Genomic DNA, 11337 nt, shown 5'->3' on the forward strand with positions numbered 1-11337 from the left:
TATTTTCCAGCGATTAAAAAAAAAATACAATTATATTTTCTTACTGATATAAATGTGAAGATGCTATAAATGAATCCTATAAGGATGAATTGTTACATGGATGCAATTGAGAAAGCAAAATGTAACGCATGCTACTGCATGAAGAGAGTAACGTGCAGCCAAGACCGACTAAAATTAGCAGCATAAAGATAGGTGATAAAGTATACATCCCTAAAATAAAGAAAAGAAAACAAGCACAATTTTAGAAATGTCTATTTAGAGTACTATAGCAAACTAGTCTTTTAAACTTTGAGACAAAAGAAGTATTCAGCAACAGGACTCAATATGTTAATGTGAATGGGTTATATAAGCATAAATTTTACGAACACGATACGCTTACCCCAGAAATAGAAAAGAAGCAACAAATTAATTAAGAGTAGAAAGAAAAGTAAAGGACCTAATGAGAATATTTTAATTGATAAGGCCGAACATGAAATAGAGACAAAAATAATTAGCCCACACGATAATGATCAAATAGTAGATCTTATATTAGATGACGATGTTGTGCATAAAGTCCTTTCGATAATAAGCGTAGAGAACGAAGCAGGAGTTCAAATTCCACAAGACCCAGACGCGAGCAGTAGTAAAGATAAGAAAAGTACATAGTATGGCAGCGGCACAAGCAGATAGAACAACAGCAACACATAGTTACCATATTAGGTCAAAACATCAGATAGATGATGTCCCATGGATACAACCCACAACGATTAGAGATTACACACATTACAATAACAAGAAATCCAGTAAATAAAGTCACAGAAAATTATACTAGAGTATCTTTTCAGGAGTTCGAATTTTTAATAGGATGCCAGATTATATATTTAGAAAGCAAGGCTTAAACTAATAAGTGGATATTTTCGAGAAGTGAAAAACTGGGAGAATTCGAAAAATATGTCACAGAACAAAGTTATTATAGCTTTGCTGCGAACCAAGAATATACCAGTATTTTACAAGTCTTATGAAAAGCACGACGAATACTGTTAGTATTAGAAAATATCTAACGTTTAGCTGACATGTAAAAATACGAACTGACAGAAGTTGTACGGAAGTTACACAATGTTAAAAATAGTGAAAAAACGAAAAAGAAGAGGTTTGATTAACGTAGGTGTAGAGATACTGAAATTTTTACTCGGAGCTTCGAATTCGGATGACTGAAAAGAATTAAACCAAAAGAAAGATATTCAAAGGCAGAAACGGACAACCATCATACATCTAGAAGAACAAGCAACCATAAATAATACTTTAGAAGTACTTGGTGAAGTTAAAACTAAATTTTGTAACGCAGTCCTAGTGAATATTTCTACATTAACTAATTTGGAAATTATGAATACTGACATATTTGAGGCTAATACAGAAATAAGAGTTACTTAGTTTAAGGACAAAAAGTGACTTACAAAAAATCGGGTTTAATATAGAGAAGTAAAGGACGATTTTACCACGTTAGTGCAAGCATTAAGCGTTATTGCATTAACAAGTCCATATTTTCTATCCTAACACAACTGATAAAAAATCTTTATGTTATTAAAAGAAATTTACCAGTGCAACTATTATTTTCTTATCCTGACAAATTTTTATGTACAACACCTAAGCAGATGTGAAATTACTAGCCATAAAAATAACTTTAAGGATGCTTATAGAAATACCCTTGAAGGCGATCAATAGGTTATTTAAGCTCTAAAAACATATTGTTGCCAGTAACAATAAATAATTGATTGGCTATAATAAAACAGTTGAAAAACCCTACTTAGCTATTTCAAGCGATGGGAAAACTATATAAAAATGACAGAAAATGGTTTCTACTATTGCATTTATGATCCAGTTACGATTTTCACACGAAATTCTAAGATATTTACAGAATCAACATTACTTTCAAATATGTGTCACAAGAAAAACTACCCGTCCCCAGTGATGGGGAAAGTTTAAGTTAATCTATCAACTTAAATTATTTCATGGTCTTTAAAAAAGCATTTTTGGTTTCACTCAGAGCCAAAGCTGTGAGCTACTTATACCGCCCATCGCGAAAAGGTGATACAACATCGGGCAGCGGAGGTTGGATTTGTCTAAAAAGAGCGCAAATATAGCTAATTTTAAATTGTGCGTTGTTAAATCTACTTTAATCAAGATATTCATATTGATTTTAAGATTACTGGTAGGGTTTGTTCTGAATTTCGCGCAAAGCTACACGAGGGCTATCTGCGCTAGCCGTCCCTAATTTAGCAGTGTAAGACTAGAGGAAAAGCAGCTAGTCATTACCACCCACCGCCAACTCTTGATCTACTTTTTTTACCAACGAATAGTGGGATTGACTGTCCCATTATAACACCCCCACCACTGAAAGGGCGAACATGTTTGATGGGACGGAGATTCGAACCCGCGGATTGCGAGTCGAGCTCCGTAACCACCTTTCCATGCTGGGCCTACTGGAAGGGACAATAAAATGGCTGACTGTATTGCATCAAGAAAAGTAAAATGAAAATGCAAACATATTTTGCCTAACCCCTAGTCAGTCACTGTCTTCATTTACTATATCTAAATGGTTACTTAAAAATATTTTAATGTTTGTTATCCTGTTGGAACTTTAAATGCTTACATGGAAAATTGTAAAGCTTTCTGTTGACAATATTTGACTCTTTACTGGGCGATGAAATGTTTAGATCTCATTTTAGTTTTCGTGTGCACACTTTAGTTTTGCACTGGTATTTTTTCTATGATTTTCGATCTTATAGACTTTTGGCTGGTGCCTTTTTTGCATCGCACTTTGTTGTCTTTTTTGGATGATTGTCATTTCCATTTGTACAGCACGTAAATTCAAGAGTGTACACTTTCAAATTAAATGAGATAGCAAGAATTTTAGTTTTTTAACTTAAGCCAAACTTTGTCAAATTCAGCCTTCTAAAGCGCTCTTGCAGGAAATCTGGATAAACGACATTTCTTGTCCAGCTATTTGAAGCCAATATTGTTAAACCTTTGGAAGTTCTAACTCGAGAAAGTGCAACATAAAGTTAGCCATGAGTGAAAGGAGCATTGTGCAAGTTAATGCCAACATATTTGAATTATTGTCCCTTAAAGTTGTTGATTGTCATGCTGAAACAAAGCTTGATGGGAAATTGTAATCTCTTTAGAGTGAATGGGAAAGGAGAATCAGAGAGACTAAGTGGAATTCGTGGAATTAATACCTCATGTCCAACATATGGACAAGTTGAAACTTTATCAAAGATGACATTTTTGAACAGCTTTGTCACCACGCATCTAGAGCTGTTGCATGTTCTTAGCGGATCTATAGACCTCGGAATCATGATTGGACACCCAACCTTTAATTTCAAGATGTGAGAGGGCAGGACAGATATCTTGAACAAGTTCAGGAATTCAGTTGGGTACATAGTCTGCTGATGCTCTATGCAGTTTTGCTGTCTCTGCTCAGTAGTGCCTTCGAAATTTTCATTGTCATCCACTATGACTGTGTCAAGTGATTTGTAAGCGACATCCTCACCAGGAAACTCGGAGATCAGTGAATGACTAATGACAGTAGACGTCTCATTGAGTGGAGCTATTATAGTTCTTTCTGTCAGCCACTCAGGGTTGTTTGCATGTTCTTACAAGTTGTGATAAACTTTATATTTCAGTTTGGCAACTGTCTGGGCCATTTTTCCAACTCCTTCAGGGATTGGAATCTCGTCATAGCAGTCGCTTTCTGCTATCTTTGGAATTTGACCATCACATACCTTTAGGAGCAGTTTTGAGAATTCAACCACTTCTTGCTCTTTTCGTAAGATCAATCTCATGTCTGTGGTCAGGCGATGTACTTCAAAGTGCTTCCAGGGGTAAGACTTGTTAAGAAACTCATCAACAATATTTCCTCGTGTTCCACCCAGAATAATGGGCAAGATTTGGAGAAAATTGCCTAAGAAGGTGACAGTCATGCCTCCAAAAGGCTTCTTACTTCTCGAATGTCTTTCAAAGTTGTGTAAAGCGCCTCAAATGCGAGCTTGGATGTCATTGGTACCTCATCAACAATGACCACTTTGGCCAGATCTGTGCCCTTGGATATGTTGAAAGTTTTTCTTCATGTGCTGTGCAGGTTCAGTAGTACTTTTAAAGTTGAGTGCAGAGTTCTACCTCCATTTAGTAATGTTGCTGCAATGCCAGAAGAGGCTTTAGCCAGAGCAATACCTCCAGTGGAACAGATTTTGGCCAGAATCAGATTGTGCTACCTAGTGCATAAATAAATATCATGCCACCTTCTTTAGAATGTACCTTGGCTCTGATAAATGTAATTGTTGAGCATTCCAGTCATGCTAAGAGCCATTCAGCAATAATACACAGTAAATGTACATTTTATTCTTTAAGTTATGTCACATTTTGAAATGTGAATGATAGTGTGGTTAATTCCTAATAATTTAGTGTAGAATATCCTGCTTGCGAAATAAAATTTGTCATCAACATTATTCATGCCTGTTCTCCCATCATTTCAAAAGTAAATGTTGAACTTTGCCTGCATGTACAGGTTTTCAAATGAGATACAGACAAATGCTTAGACAGACACCATGGTTCGCAATATATAAGATTTTCAAGCATAAGATATAAAGTTTCAAAGCTATATGAAGAGTAAATGGTCATACTCCAGCCTAAAGTAGGCATTACCTAGTAGTTGCCGTGTTGGGCTGTGGATCTATGGGTCAATGGTTTGCTTCCCATTACCACACTTGGAGTTGGTGGTTAGTACTGTTGACAAGCTATCTTCAGTTCCAAATTAGGAACTGCTAGTTCATATAGCCCTTGTGTAGCTTTGTAGGAATATTCCAAACAAATAATGATATCCCATCATTTTGATTTATCATGAATAAAAACGCCAGGTGCATGGCTATTTAATGCTAAGGATGAGCTGACAATGGCTTTTGTCCTAAGCATAATGACACAGCAAAATTATTATTATATAAATGACTTAAAGCTCAAACAGACTGATAGTATAAAATTAGGTCAAGGCATTGGTTTACTATCACATTTTCGTAGTATAGATGCTATACAAATTGTAAGATAAACATTAGGATTCATCAGTTAAAAGCATTTTAACTTCAACTGTAGTGAAAACACGAATATTAGTTCCAGCTGAAAGAATTATTAGCTAAAAAGTCTTTGTTCATCTGAATTATGTTGATGATTATTTATTTGGTGATGCTAAGAAAACGTGTTGAGTTTAATGGCACACAGGTGGCAGCACATTACTCTACAGGAGCTACTGATATACGGCTAGTAGAAGTTTCCTGTGTAGGTTGCTATTGTAATGGCACACGAGTTGGAAGCAGTATGTCTACGAGCATTAATGTATGGGATGATATGTAACTGAAATATATATGTAGGCTAGAGCTTGGGTAGATCCTGTAGTAGAGCTCTGAATGTTAGCGAATCAGATTCGAATTTGTGCAATACCACAAAAAATTATTCACACTTTAAAAACCTATGGGTGTGTTATAAGATTGACATTCAGTACAGATGGTGGGTGGTAAGGTACTGTTGACTGGCTGCCTTCCTTCTGGTAATTAGTTAAGAAATTAGTGACAATGGTAGGAAGTCTCAGTAGCTTTGCCATAAATACAACAACATGGTGTGTGCTTGCTTCATGATCAGCTGGTTGACTTCAGTAGTCTGGATGTGCTTGGTCAAGGTATTGGGGTGGTTGTTGACTGGTGGAATAGGAGAGAAGTGGTCGTGTGTTGTATAAATTGTCTGTAGGGTCGTTCAACTCTAAAATGTAGGAGATAAAAGAAACAACCATGCCCATGTCCCTATTTGGCGATGGATTCATTGTGTTGATGTTGAATGATTCTTAGATTTTTCTTGTTTTCCAATTTTACAGACATATCAACTCAGAAAAATTTTGGGAAACAAGAAAAGTCAAAGAACCTTTCTACATAAACACAATAAAACCATCGCTAAATAAAGAAATAAGCATCACTCATTTCGCCAACCATATTACAAGAATCACTGGTCAATTACGTTACGTCTACTTCAATCCTCCAAAATTCCGCACAAACCTCTAAATAACAACTCAATTTTGCATTTTGATTTTTAAAAAAAATATTACAAAAAAAAACAAGATGACCATCAAACATACCATAAATGATTATTACTTCTGATCCACTGAAGATAGAAAGATGGTCAAAGACTATTTTCTGACGTTTTAGGTATCCAGAATTTCAATAGAAGAAAAATAAAACTGTAGGACTAAGCATACAAGATCATCTGTGAAAGGTCTAAGTAATTTATTCAAAATGACTGTCATAACCTTTGTTTATATTAAGACTTAATTATAATATGAAACACCATTCTGATGTTTTAGCCTTTCAGGAATCTATCAAAACAAAATAGAAAAATATTTCTAAAATTGGCAATTTTATGTCACATGAAGTATGATGTGCAGAGTAATGTAATATTTGACCCAGGGCCCAAGTAGAATAGTCGACTCCAATGAGCATTTGACCCAAGACTCAAGCAGAAAAGTAGAGTAATCGATCAAAAGTGTATTTGACGCAAAACTCAAGAATAGTACTATAATAGGAGAACCAAAGTAATCAATCTCAAGTCTTTTATCAAGTAAAGGAGTATGGACTTAGGAGTTTGTGAGCTCAAAAACTCAAAAAGCGAGTATTTCTCGAAAGAAAACTAGACTATGAAACAGGTTAACATAATTAAGAGACCACTATATATTATGTTTTCTACGTGCATCGTTAGTAAAGGTGACAGAAAAGAAAAGCTTATTAATGATGGGACAGGGAATCCAAAAATTACATGAAAGTGATAATAAGAGGCATAAGCTCAAAGACATATAAAATATAGATAGGGTTCTCGATGCCTTTGTATCAGATGAGCCTCTCAAGTGAAAAGACAAAATCGGTAGACTAGAATCAGCCACTACAACTAATTCAATACAAAAATGTAGATTTTATAGTATCCATTAAACTTTCAAAGTTCATTGAAACAAACAGATTGGAATTTAATCTGTGGATGTTTTGTTGCCTAACAGATCTAGTCTACATTCTGTGTCATGTTTCAATACTACTAAAAAGACAATAAAGGCCACAGTGTTTGATCCTACTTTAAGCCTAGAATTCACAGGTTGATGTGAACTTAATCTCTTGAAGCTATATGTCGGATATAGATTCATTACCCTAAGTTGATGCCCTGGAAAGTTAACATAGCATACTATGAAATACTATATTTATTAAGTTGTACCTGTAATAAAAAAGGCCTTACCTTTAGAAATAGACTTTAAAGTATAAATCCAAGTATCTAATTTAGTTTTTCATTGAATGTATGGATATAGCTGAACCAAGTATTAAAATATGGTCTAAAATGTGGTTACAGGTTTTTTATCTGTATACGTCTTCCATTTTTTTTACGGGAAAAAACAAGGTAATTTCAAAATTGAACTTAAAGGGCCAAAAATATGAGTTACATGTTGGTTTGACTGAACTACTTGATGTAAGCCATATTTTCAACTTTTGAATTTAGACATCAACTAAAGAGCGCATGATCTTAAGATCAAGAATGTTCATTAAAGGAGTTTCCCCAATGGGACAGTGGTAAGTTTATGGACTTACAATGCTAAATTCCGGGGTTTGATTCCATGAAGTAGACACAGCAGATAGCCCAAAGATGAAGCTTTACTCTAAAACAAACAAGTAAACATAAAAGTAATTCTAACACCTAGAAACTTCCTATAGAATTGAAAATTAAGTATATATACAAGTAGTTGATGATCGAGAGAAGGTTATTCAAGGAAACTTATTCAATAGGCTAATCAGTAAGTTAATCTGAGTTTGTTATCAATCAAGAAAATTTCTATTAAGTATTATTGGTGAATTAGGCCTATATTAGTTTATTGAAAATATTTCTATTTGGTATTAAGCATACAAGTGAAAGAGACTGTAACAGAATTTAAGAAATAAATAAATTAATTTGTTATTGTTACGTGAACTAGATCTCGCATTATTTTACCAAATAGTCCAAAATTTTGTAACAGGAGAAAGAAACCGAGAAATAAAATTAAGCTAAGAGAAATATTTAAAGAAGAATTAAATACGAAAATAAATATATTGAACACAAGATCAAAGAAGCTATTGGAACTCTACAGACAGAGTACAACAATAAAATTGAAGAAGTACAGAATGGCAGTAATGACAAAATAGAAGTACAAAAAGGCATCAACAAAGTAAGGAAATGCTGTAATGACAAAACCAAAGAAATACAAATAGAAATGTGAGTATAAAATAACAACAGTGATAGGATAGAATATCTGAAAAACGAAATATTAAATGCAAAGTTTAAACCAGCTACACCTTCTACATATGGCCACGAATTCCAACCTAAAATACCATTTATTACAAAATATGAAATAAAAGTACCTTTTTGGTCTACATCTATTACAACTATTGGTCTGTCATCTGCTACTACAGTATTTTCCTGGTTTACTACAACCATGTCAATGTCAAATCCAATTCTAGAACTTAGTTGGCCAATTCAACAATACCATCTGACTGAGAAACCAATGGACTACGATGGAAAAGTACCTTCAGAAGCATACTAGGTTCAATATAAAATTATTTCCAGAGTGGGTGAATGAAATAGTGAACAAAAAACTATTTATCTTGCAGCCCATTTATAAGGACCAGCTCTAATGACATTAATGAACCTGCAGCTGATAGCAGTAACAGTTATCAAGAAATTATAGTTGCCTTATTCAACAGGTTTGAAGTAACAAACCAGAAAGAAGTATCCAAAGTAAAGTTCCAGAACATGGTATGGAAAAAAGAAATAATTTAGTGAAACTCGCAGAAGATTTGGAAAAGCTTTTCCAGTTATCTTACCCGAATGCGTCACGTGAAATGATCGATTCATTGACATGTGATAAATTTATAGATGCCATAACAGATTACGATATGAGAATTACACTGAAGCAAAGTAAGTGCGCATTTTTAAAGGAAGCTTTGCAGATTGCAATGGAACTTGAAGCCATTAAAGTCACAGAAAAAAAATTAAGATACCATCTAGAAGTTACGGGATCATCATATCGAATAGCATTGAAACATCAGCTCCCCATGACGATAGTCCAGAAGACTGAAAGGATTAATTAGACAACAGTATTGAAAAGATAAACTACAAAAAATTAGATGCTTAAAATGTAACTTAAAAATACATATTGCCAGAAACTGCGGACCAAAGCCTGTGAGGAACAAAAACTCGTCTAAAGTGACTTCAGAAAGAGTGAAATATTATAGATTAAATCCTTGACTGTGTGGAATTAACAGCTATTAATAAACCAAAGAGACAATACCATAAAAATGAGTCTTTGAGCCCAACCACATCAGAGGAATAACAACTAGTGAGACTTATGGTGCAAAGTTCAGCTGAGAATACTCCATCTTCTTAGTCCATGAGTATATTGATAAAAAGCCTTACAGTAAATTGATCGACACTGGTTTAACTTACATTAATTCAGTCTAATTTTGTAATAAAAGGTGGGCAATTTCCCTCAACGTTACTGAAAAAAAAATTGATGTGAAAAATAAATGGACATAAAGTTCCAGTAAGATGAAAGATAGAAGTTACCGTTACTATAGGAAGCTTCTCTTTACTTCATATTGTGTGGATGATATCGAGGAAGAGTGCATATTGAAAACTGACTTCAAGCAGAGTCATGGATGCGAGATTAAGCTAGTTTCAAATAGCTTCATAGTTTCTGACTAGGAAATCCGTGTGCAAAATTGACAATTACTACACCAAAGGTTGAACTTTCAACAAAGAGAGCATTCATTGTACTACCAAGAAGTGTAAATACAAGTAGTTAATTATCAAGTGGGAAATAATCAAGTAGATTATGACTTAGAGAAGGTTGATCAAGTAAAGTTATTCAATAAGAGTTAGTGCTTCTGTAAGTTAATCAACAAGTTAGTCAACATTTGTTACCAACCAAGGAAATTCATGTTATTAGTGCCTAAGGCCTACAGTAGTTTCAATTGCAAAGTTTTCTATTTGAAGTTATTGTTACGAGAACTGAATCTCACATAATTTTCCCCACAAAATTCAAAAGAGCCAGTTTAATAATAGAATACATCAAAACAATCCTAAAAAGTTATAAGTTAACACAGTGCTTGATATGGGGCAGGGTGAAATGGGAAGCTATCCATCTTCTTTTCAGGAGAGACCCTGAAACCACCCTGCTACCTTTTAGTAGACTGTGAGCTTCTCAGAATGGATAAGTTTAGTAGACATGCAATAGATATTTATGGCAGCAAGGGACTGGAGAGAGATACTATATATCTTATATTAAATTTTTTATAAGAGAAAGGCAGAAATGAAACAAAGTAGTACAGGGATGGAGGGATAGGACGATGGAGCAAATAAACTTTCTCTCTAAGGGCTCTGCCAAGTTCGTAACCACAAAGTAACCATCAGAGTTTCCATACTATAACTCGTTTGTTTGTTTTTGAATTTCGCGCAAAGCTACACGAGGGCTATCTGCGCTAGCCGTCCCTAACTTAGCTGTGTAAGACTAGAGGGAAGGCAGCTAGTCATCACCACCCACCGCCAACTCTTGGGCTACTCTTTTACCAACGAATAGTGGGATTGACCGTCACATTATAATGCCCCCACGGCTGAAAGGGCGAGCCTATTTGGTGTGACGGGGATTCGAACCCTCGACCCGCACACTGGCCATGCCTGACCACTATAACTCGCCCATTTAAAATAATTGTATTAATAAAATACGAAAACAATGTTTCGGGCACTGGTAACCTGATGAAGGGCTATTGCCCGAAATGTTGTTTTCGTGTATTGCGAGTCGAGTGCCCTAACCACCTAGCCATGCCGAGCCTTCTTCGTTAGATAAGATATTGAAGTGATCTGTTTTGCATTTGGCAGCTATTTTGGATCCAAAACGCAAAACAGAACTTGGTATACAGCATTTTCAGAATCAGCATGTCTATACTGTATTCTATAATCTTTTCAAAAAAGCATTAACAAAACATTTTCCAGGGTTCATTTTTTTCAGATATGAGTTTGTATGTGTGTGTGTGTGTTATTAAGCACAAAGCTACAAGAAGGGCTATCTGTGCTCTGCCCACCACGAGTATCGAAACCCAGTTTCTATCAGTATAAGTCCACAAATCAGATGTGGGACCAGGCTTGTACAATAGTTACTATGAGCGCAACAGCATAAAATAAATTAAAACTGTATAATTTATTGATTTGAAAAATTGTTCACCTTCAATTATTATTATATGGGGCCCGGCATGGCTAGGT

The sequence above is a fragment of the Limulus polyphemus genome, unplaced genomic scaffold (genome assembly GCF_000517525.1).
Source record: "Limulus polyphemus unplaced genomic scaffold, Limulus_polyphemus-2.1.2 Scaffold57, whole genome shotgun sequence".
Taxonomy (NCBI): Eukaryota; Metazoa; Arthropoda; class Merostomata; order Xiphosura; family Limulidae; genus Limulus; species Limulus polyphemus.